Consider the following 10,081-nt stretch of genomic DNA (forward strand, 5'->3'; position numbering starts at 1 on the left):
AAACGGTAATAAATAAATAAATAAATATAATCTCAATAATGTCCATCTCTCTTGAAAGATATGTGTGCTTTTACCTGTAAGTGAATATAAATAAAAATAATGAGAAACCAGTAGGTGAACAGAACTCAAAACCTCTCTGTATGTAAAGCAATGAAACATCATCGGTCGAGTTTGTTCTTTTCGTTCGATGATGGGTTACTTGCTTGTCAAATTTCAATCGGACCAGATTAATTTTGGGCTGTCTTGGCTCGATAAAGATCTTTCTCATTTCATAAAATATATTTGTATCTATCGGAGGGGATCAGTGACATCTCATAAATTCTGTCTCCTCTCGTAGGCAGCATTACCAAAAAACCTTCAGTTTAATCTCACCAATCCAGTCTCAAAAACGTAAAATACAGGAATTGGTATTTATCCATGTTCTATAACTACTGCATACTCCATGCACGTAGGTCAAGAATGTATTACGGTAATGTTTTATGTGAAACTTGTGCATGTAGAAAGGGTCGGCGGTGGCTCAGTGGTAGAGTGTTCACTTCTGTTGCATGCGGTCCCTGGTTCGCTCCCACCTCGCGCCAAGTGCACTTTCTGGTGGACAAACACCGTGTTCGTGGGTTTCCTCGGGGTTCTCCCGTTTCCTCCAACTTTCTTCATTCCACCATTTCATTCATTTCTCATCATCACCGTCTCCTTTAGCCTAACCGCCATAATCGTGGGACGTAAAACTCAGTGATTTCATTTTGTGCATGTAGAATATTCTAAACATAACACCGGAAAAGAACTAACATGATCTACCTTCAGTCAACAGTTTTATTTTTTCATATTGTAAAAAGAAAGACATAACTTTTAAATTGGGAATATTAATTTAGTCAATATCATATGCATGTTTGCATCTAACGGAACTGTTTGCTGACCATTTATATAGGAATCTTGTCCGGAAAGTAAGTACCGTGTTGAAAAAATATTAGAACAGTTTTGTTCAAGCCAAGTTTATTTTTACATGAAAGAGCACATCTCAAACTGTTTTTCGGCATAGTTTCCACCAATGTTCAAACATTTATTATAGCGAATGATCAATTTGTGCAAACCTTCTTCAACGTAACATCCCGCCTGTGTCTGGCAAGTACACACTTTTGTTTAAACATCACCGTAGCGCTAATATCGGCGCTCCCCGAGTACGAGCTAGTTTCACTGGTTTATTGCCTAACCAAAGACTCCAGTACGGTTGAGTTGACGCGAAAGTACTGTTATTATTTATAATGTTTAAAACCATTGCTGAATCCGCCGACTGTAAGATTCGTTCTTTTATCCTGTTTCGGATGTAAGAAACGTTAAACCTGCCAAAATTCATCGTCAAATTCTAGAGATTTACGATGAAAATGTAATTTCTATTTACATGAATGATAGAAGGGTGCAAAAGTGGGTTAGGAAGCTCAGTGATTAATGGACAAATATCCACAACGAACCACGAAATGGGCGACGTTCTGTTGTGACTGATGAGTTGGTAAGGAAAGTGGATGAGAAAATGCGTGAGAATAGACGATGCACAATGACAATGCCTTCAAATGAGTTTCCTCAAGTTTTGAGAACTGTTTTTCATGAGGTTGTTACCGACTGCTTAGATTATCGCAAACTGTGTTCCGCTGGGTTCCTAAAATGCTCACAGCGTCCACAAGAGCAAACGACTTTTGCCAGTGCTTTGATATTTTTATCTGTTACAGCGAGGAAGGAGAGGACTTTCTAAACTAAATCGCTATTGGTGACGAAACGTGGGTTCGACATGTCACCCCAGAATCGAAACAACAATCAATGGAGTGGAGTCACACATCATCAAGACGACGGTGTCAGCACAAAAGCTCATTTTCAAAGTGTTTTGGGACAGAAAACGGGTTTTGCTGGTTGACTTCCTATGAAGGAGTGAAACGATCAATGCAGAACGACTCTATGAGACTGTGTTCTGCATTCAATCCAAAACAAAAGTAGAGGAATGCTCAGTACACAAGTTATATTGCTTCATGACAATGCTCATCCCCATATTGCTGGTTGCACCTAAACGTTAATCCGACAGTTCCATAGGGAGTAGTTTGTCCACCCTTAGGAACCTACTTGGCGCCGTCTGACTAGTACTTATCCTTGCACCTGAAGCGCGAGCTCGGCGGTAAAAGATTTGAAAGTGAAGACGGCGTAAAAAAAATGCTGTGGAGTTATAGTTGTGAAATGCATTCCCATCTTACGTTAGTAGTATTGGTCGACGTTAATCTGCTCCGTCAGCAAAAATATTTGAGGATTCTGATGTTTGTTTTAGGGAACCACGTGAGGGCCAGGGCCAGAAGACCAGGACCATTCTTTCTTAAATTTCGCAGAGGTATCATGGTCCCAGGCATCGGCTCAAGTTAAGTCTTTAACATTGGGGAGACGGGTAAGACCGTTCCCTTATTTTTTAAGCTATGTTCAAAAGAATTAGCCCTTTCCGGATCCTGGCTTTTTGGGCTATTTTTTAGACTTTCAGTGAAGCAGCTACTGTATCGACACTATTTATCCTAGGATCATGGTTCATACCTCATTCTCTTCAGAATAGAGCTGGCTTTCAAATGATATCACTTGCATGCTCATACCATATACCAGAAGCAGGAAAAATTGTCAAAGTGAAAGTTTCGGGGGGAATTTTTTTCTCGAACTTTGCCCCCCCTGGACTTCCCCTGTGTCAACGTAGCCATCTAAAAAAAACTCTGAGAAATAGTACTTGGTATACTGAATGTGTGTGCCAAATTTCAAGTTTCTATCTTGAATAGTAAGGGAGGGAGAAATGTTATCAAAATTTCCCACCATGTCCCAAATTACCACAAAACACTGTGATCTCAGGGAAAAAAAATCCTGAGACATCCCTAATTACCCTAGAGTCATGTGTCGCCCATATTCTCTTCTGAATAGAACTGCCTTTCAGGCGGTACCATTCACATGTCTCCATCATGTATCTAATTCTGCGGGAAATTGCAGAAAAAAGGGATTTTTTGGTCTAAATTTCCCTTTTTTCAACTTTTAGCCCCTCTGGAGCCCCCCTGTTTTAACGCAGAAATCTGCAAGAAAATCTGTTAAATACTACTTGGTGGACTGAATGTTTGTGCACAATTTCAATCTTCTAGGTGCAAAAATAAGCCCGCCAGAAAAAAAAATTCGGAAATTTCCCCATGGTACCCTATACAGAAGTATATTTTGAAAAAAAAATCACTGAGACGTCTCTAATTACCCTAGAATAATAATTCGACTGTCATTGTCTTCAGAATGGAACTGCCTTTCAGACGGTATGACTCACGTATCTCCATCATGTATGTGAGGTGGGAAAATCCTAAAAACGGGATTTTTTGATCTAAAAATCCCTTTTTTCAGTTTTTCCCCCTCTGGACCCTCCTGTTTTAACGCAGAGATCGTAAAAAAATCTGATAAATACTACTGGGTAGGCTGAATGTTTGTGCACAATTTCAATCTTCTAGGTGCAAAAGTAAGCCCTCAAAAAAAATATACCCACCATGTCCCATTTTTCCCTATATAGAAGTATATTTTTCAAAAAATCCCTGAGACGTCCCTAATTACCCTAGGAAAATGATTCGACCGTCATTCTCTTCAGAATGGAACTGCCTTTCAGATGGTATGACTCGCGTGTCCCCATCATGTATGTGAGGCGGGAAAATGACGAAAAACGGGATTTTGGGGGTAAAAATATCTCTTTTTTCACCGCTTTGCCCCTCTGGTTCCCCCCCCTGTTTTAGCACTGACATCGGACCAAAAAATCTGGTAAATACTACTCGGTGGACTGAATGTTTATGCAAAATTTCAATCTCCTACTTGGAAAAATAAGCCCGCCAAAAAATATTGAACATAGGCTTAAGAATTAGAAAATAATTTTTTGTCTTATGACGTTATCACCTCCTATGTCTGGACGCAGGAAGGTCTGAAACCATACCTAATGTCTTCTACAAGGCCTCTGGACTTGGAAAACAAAAAAAAAACAAAAAAAACAAAAAAAACCGGACGAAAAAGCTCAAATAGAAGAGAAATAACGCAATGTACCATGAAAAACGCGTATGGTACAAAATTGTACCATACGATCCCCAAAGGGTTAAGGGAGCAGAGTTGTCTTTAACATTCGCAGGCGGGCAGATTTAAGGCTTATTCCGGGAGGGAAGAGATAAAATTCATGTTATGGTAGATAAATCTGATTTTAACCCATATACAGCAAGGGACATCAATTTCATCTTACCTTCCTTTATGGCAGTCGGACACAAATCATCACAATTCTCCCCAAAATACACATTTCAAATCGGGTTATATCGGGTTATTGGGGGAGCGGTCCTCTCAGTTCCAAGATTGGGGCACATGTCCCTCCCGGAATTTGCGCCACTGGTCCCAGCTTATACTGAAGTAGTCTCAAAACTATGGGGAGTATATCATGATCTTTTTTATCTTTAACTCCTTAAAAAGATATATTTTTCCTACATAATACAGTTTTTATGACTCAAAAATGAGCACCTTGATGTATCCCTCTGAAATTCTGAAAGAGGTGTATTATGGTTTCTTAAAAGTATCAAAATAAATGTTTAAAAACTAATAATAATAATCATGGACGTCGATTAGGGGGCAAAGGGGGGCAGTTGCCCCCCCCCCACTTTTTTGAAGCAACCCATTAATGTATATACCGTAGTTGCATTTGGAAATATAAAGTTTATGTATGTATTACTGTTTCATAAGAAAAATGGTGCTATGTAACATTTGCCGTTGCGTGAGTGCGTATTGGTTGTCTTCCCGTGAAGTTAAGAAAGCTACAGGAATTGCGTTTTAAGTGCGACGGAAAACAACTCAAAAATTAACCTATTGGAGCACAACAATTCGAGCATACTTTCAATCCAGAGGTATAGAAGCCAAACCTGCTAAATCCATTTTCAGTTTTGTCAGGAAACGAAGAAGTGATGTCCTTATGATTCAGAATTGTTTAACAATTTTCTTGTTTAGAGGTCCCTACTTAATACAAATGAGTGAAATCAACCATTAAACAAAATAAGTTGTTCAACAATTCTGAAAACATGAGGGCGTCACTTTTTCTCCGTTCCCAGACAAAATTCAAAAATGGATTTAGCAGGTTTTGCTTCTATACCCCCTTCTTACAAGGGCTCGATATGTTAGTCAGCCGCTTTGAAACTAGGAATTGAGAGAACATTTCGCAAAAAGAGAAGTATTTCGTAAGTTATTCTTTAATTGCACAAAAATTGACAATTCCTAAAATGTCTTCTCTTCTGTCTAAAGTAAGGAATATTGATTTAAAAGAGTGTAATAAGAAAAAACTTCTACCTTTTCCATTGTTTTGTAATGTAATATACGAGTGAAGTGCTCTGTGTAACTGTATATACAGGGATGTAACTGTATATACAATTAAATTTAGTGAATTCAACATAATTCTAGGTTTTTGGATTATTTTGTATAGCTAAAGTGTAGAGTGGTTCTAAGCATTGTTGTCTTTTGATGTGTTCCAAGAAAGTGAAAACTGCACCTAGTGGCAACGAACATGTTTCGGGAAGCTGCAAAAGCAAATATTGCTTTAAATGTCGTAGCACATGCTTGTAGTATTTACTGTCTTTCATTTTCTAAGAATAATACCATGCATTTAATAGCATGTGTGAAATTAAAAATTAAGTTGTTCAATTATCATCAGTTTCAGTATAGCATATACAAAGCAAAACTCATTCATTACTATGATTAATATTATTATTTCTATTTATTTGGTTTTCAAATTTGTTATTAAATAATCTGATTACACAATTTTCCAGACAGAATTTTAAGATGTTCATGAGCAAGGAATCAAATCTCTTCTTACATTTTCGTTATTTCGGAGTACAAACGTCTAGTACCTACTTGCGTTGGTTTTGTCAATTTACTTAATAAAATATGAAATAAGATATACAGTGTTTTAACTTAAAAATATAGTATCCTATTAGTTATACAACCTTTCGTGAAACAAAGTGTTAGAAACAACCAGGAAAACTAAGATTGATATAGAAATATTCAGATCATGTCTTGCCCCCCCACTTTTAACGTCCAATCGCCGCCACTGATAATAATAATAATAATGCAAAAAACATGCACCAACCCGTGCTAGGTGGACATTACAAGTAAGAATTGTATCTATTCTATTTAGGGCAGAGCGAAAGTGCTGGAGCCGCGCAGGTCCGTAGTAAGCAGTCAAATAGCGAAGGCGGTTGTACGCGTATTTTTGTACTGTACTGTAATGAAACTAGTAACTACTTATATTAGAACTTATCTTGCATTTGTGGTTCCTCTCCCGTATACATTTCGCGCAATACTTGAGAGGATATTTTTAGAAGACCACATGTAAAAGGAAATGTTTGACAATATTGACAGGATTGCGGAGATTTAAGGACAGTATATGTTGTGTGATTGTTATCATATACCGTTTGGCGTTCATTTCCATGCACTTCGAACGTGGTTCTATGATGTACTCATTTGTATGTTAATATGATTTTGGCAGTGTTTGAATATGTATGCATTTAGAAAAATATTCATCACAGAAACAAATTATGTGCTGCAAATGTTACTGCTCAAAATTATCAACAGTAGTACAATTCCTGAAGCACTTATAAAGGATTATTCAAAAAGCACGCTGGTTTTGGATAGCCGGGCAAATTTTTGTTTCTCGGTTGCCGACATTATTTTGTACTGTTGCTCTTCCCACAAATATTTCGATTGTTGCCTTGGTTTGAATTTCTTGTAATTATTCAGTCTGTGTGTAGCCATGGAGATGTTTACTATAGCGCAAGGTGTGCTAATTATGAAAACTTCTTATCGAACGGTGAAAGTTACGCAGCAACTGTCAGCGACTTCGTGAACTGAATCAATAGTTCGCAGAGTTCTGTAAATGTTCATTGAAACGGGTTCAACAGTGAACATTAAAAGTCCTACTCGTTGTTGTAGTTGTCGTTCAGAGCAAAACATTACGCTGGTTTGTGACAGTGTGGTTGTCAGTCAGGCAATCAAAGCGAATTTCACGAATAGTGTTATAGGATGCCAGCACAGTAGAAGACGTAATATGCCCGACATCATTTACCATGCCTGAAATTGGAATATGTGGTGAACATGTTTATGAATTTCGTTAGTGTTTTTTGAAAAAAAAACGGCACGCTTCTTGAATAAGCCTTTAGTAGTTTTCACACTAGTATCCGTAATCTTGTAAACATAAAACGCAGCTGTTTTACTTGGTGAGAATTTACATCGCCTGTGAAAATGTTTCTCATATATATATATATATATAAGAATTACCAGATACAGCTCAGAAGCCATTTTATACTGGATATCTGTAACACAAGTACAATGAAAAGGCTTTTGGAAGGTATCGACCAGGGCCTATTTAGTAAGTACCATCCCAGCATTTGCCTGGTAAGACTGACGAAAACCCTGGGAAATCATAATCAGTATAGTAAGCAGCGGGAATCGAACCTACGACCTTCCAAATCCGAAGCCAACGCTCTAAATATGCAATATAATATGCAATCACTAATTTTGTTTTGTTTTTTAAAAAATTACAATTTTTCGACAGCTCTCAAAGAGCACCAACATTAAATGTAATTACATAAAAACAGCATTCGTTGTTACAAACGGGTATCAAAAAATAAGGTGAATTTGTCTCTAAAACCTAGAGTTTTTGTGTGGCTAATTAACTTTCCTTCAATGTTGCATATACTAAGATGAAGGAAATCTGACTACAATTACAGATTTCTACGTCAACCCTTCTGCTACCTAGAGCAATTTAAAGATGGCGTATCAAATTAGAAGTACTCCAATGAGGAGGTGTTCGGTGTTTTTCGATTTTTATGGACCAAGAGACAGAAACCACCTGACATTCATCGAGAATTTATACAAGTCTATGGAGAGGGTGTTATATCGCAGAAACAAGTGTATGTGTGGTGTAACGCATTCCCAAATGGTGGAAGGACTATGACAAAGTATGACGGAAGTGGCAGACCAGCAATGTCTGTCACATACGTTCGCGTCCTGTTACTGGTATGAACACTCATTCTGCTCTTCAGTCCAGATACCGCTATTCAATGTGGCGGTTAACAGTGTTAACTTCTAAATACAGCAACGTGTGGTGATGAAATTGTTCGCGAAGAAAGGCTAACACCAGCTGGAATTTTCAAAAGACTTCAGTCACAATACTGCGATCAGTCAATCAGCCACAGAAAGACAGTTGAATGGTACAAGCGAAGTGCTTCAAAAATGGCCTTAGGAATTTCACTGACAATCCCGATGGTGATAAATACCAAGTCAGAGCAGTCATTTCTGGGAATATCAAGCATGTTCAACAGGTCATTATTGAAAATTGCCTGCAGTCTTATAGCCTTTTATGGAATTACAAAGGTTTGTATTCATTCATTAGTAAAAGTAAACACAATACTTCATGACGATATACTGTTCCGAATAGTGAGTGCATGTTGGATTTCAGAAGAGCTTTCCGATTTTAATCGAAAATCGGCTGGGAGTTATTACATCTCCATTATAATCCGGACTTGGACTCAAGTGATACTAAATCTGTTTCCATGAACAATAACAACACAGATCATCCAATTGGATAATTGATTAATTGGGCTAGAATTTAGTACGCGCTTGAGCACTGAGGCTACATAAGACGTGAACCTACAGGCTAACGTAGAATCCAAACCACATGATCTCCTGAAAAACCTTCCTTATCTTGATTCTATTCAAGATATCGGTGTTCTTTAAGCGAGTTTTTGTTACTTCGTGGGACATTATACGCCGTTCCCTAAAGATTCTCTATCATAAGGGTTTAGACAGAGTATTTTACAAGTCGCCACGTCAGATTAATAGCTTGCAGTTTCGAAAATATTCACATTCGAAGGGCATTTTCCATGCTTTCGGTAGCCTGTAACTTTCAAACTAAACAATTCTGAGGAAATATTTACTGGACTTCTTTTATTGTTTTAACGAGTATAGCTATTCACCTTCCAATCTTTATATGTAAGCTTTAGAAACACCCTGCATTTTTAGTATCTGACAACTCTGAGTGGTTTCTTATTTATTCTTTCGTAACTCTAAGACGTGTTTATAACGTAAGTATTGGAAATAAAGATAGTGGTGAAAAGAATTTCAAAACAATGAAAAGCATTCGCTATTTATCGATTTTGTTTTACAGCAATCGTTAAATAACAGTAAAAATGTAGAATTATGCTGTATGACTGCGTTAATTGCAGCCGAACTCTGACATATGGATTCTAGTATACGCCTTTAATGGTAGAAACTTATTTTAATAGCAAAATAATATATATGATGTATTTGACTTTCATTTTTTGCATCGTAAAACTCATTTTTCTTAGCAATGTGTTTGAGTTACACTAGTTAAAAATAGCATCTTCAGTAATTTCACCACAGTAATCCCACTGGTGACATAGAATACATTTACGATATATTTACGAAATGTTACGTAGAAACTTTTGGCGTTCTTTCCGGACGATCGAATTATCAGGCAAGTAATGAAGACAATACCTATTTTCATATCGTCGTATGAGAATCAAAGAAACGTAACTCCAAAAATAAAATTTTTATTTGCTTGGATTATAAACATAATTCTGAAAGCCCCACTTGTGTCATTTGAATGTTATTTAACCTGACTTTGTCATGCGTTGTCTCCTATGCAATAATGTGTTTACCATCTTATTGAAACAACATTTTAAAAAAAACACTTTCTTTCCTCTCTCCTGTAAATCTACAAAAATGGAGTTACATTCCTCTGGTTGTTATACGACGATATAACTTTCTTAATTTCATATCAGTGGCTTACTAGGGCGCAGCGTTTTACCACTTTTTTCTCAGAACGAAATGTAATACCTAGCAAAAGTGGCCAATCCACATGGACATTTCAGATATAGGTTTTTTTCAAATCAGATAATATCTTCTATAAGAACTATTGCCTCAAAGTTTCAAAATTTCACTGAAAATTGCAAAAAAATAACAAATTTGTTGATTAATTTTAGTTATGATAAAGTAAACATATTTTTGG

This window comes from Thermobia domestica, chromosome 1 (assembly GCF_964235325.1).
Source record: "Thermobia domestica chromosome 1, izTheDome1.hap1.1, whole genome shotgun sequence".
In the NCBI taxonomy this organism is placed as follows: Eukaryota; Metazoa; Arthropoda; class Insecta; order Zygentoma; family Lepismatidae; genus Thermobia; species Thermobia domestica.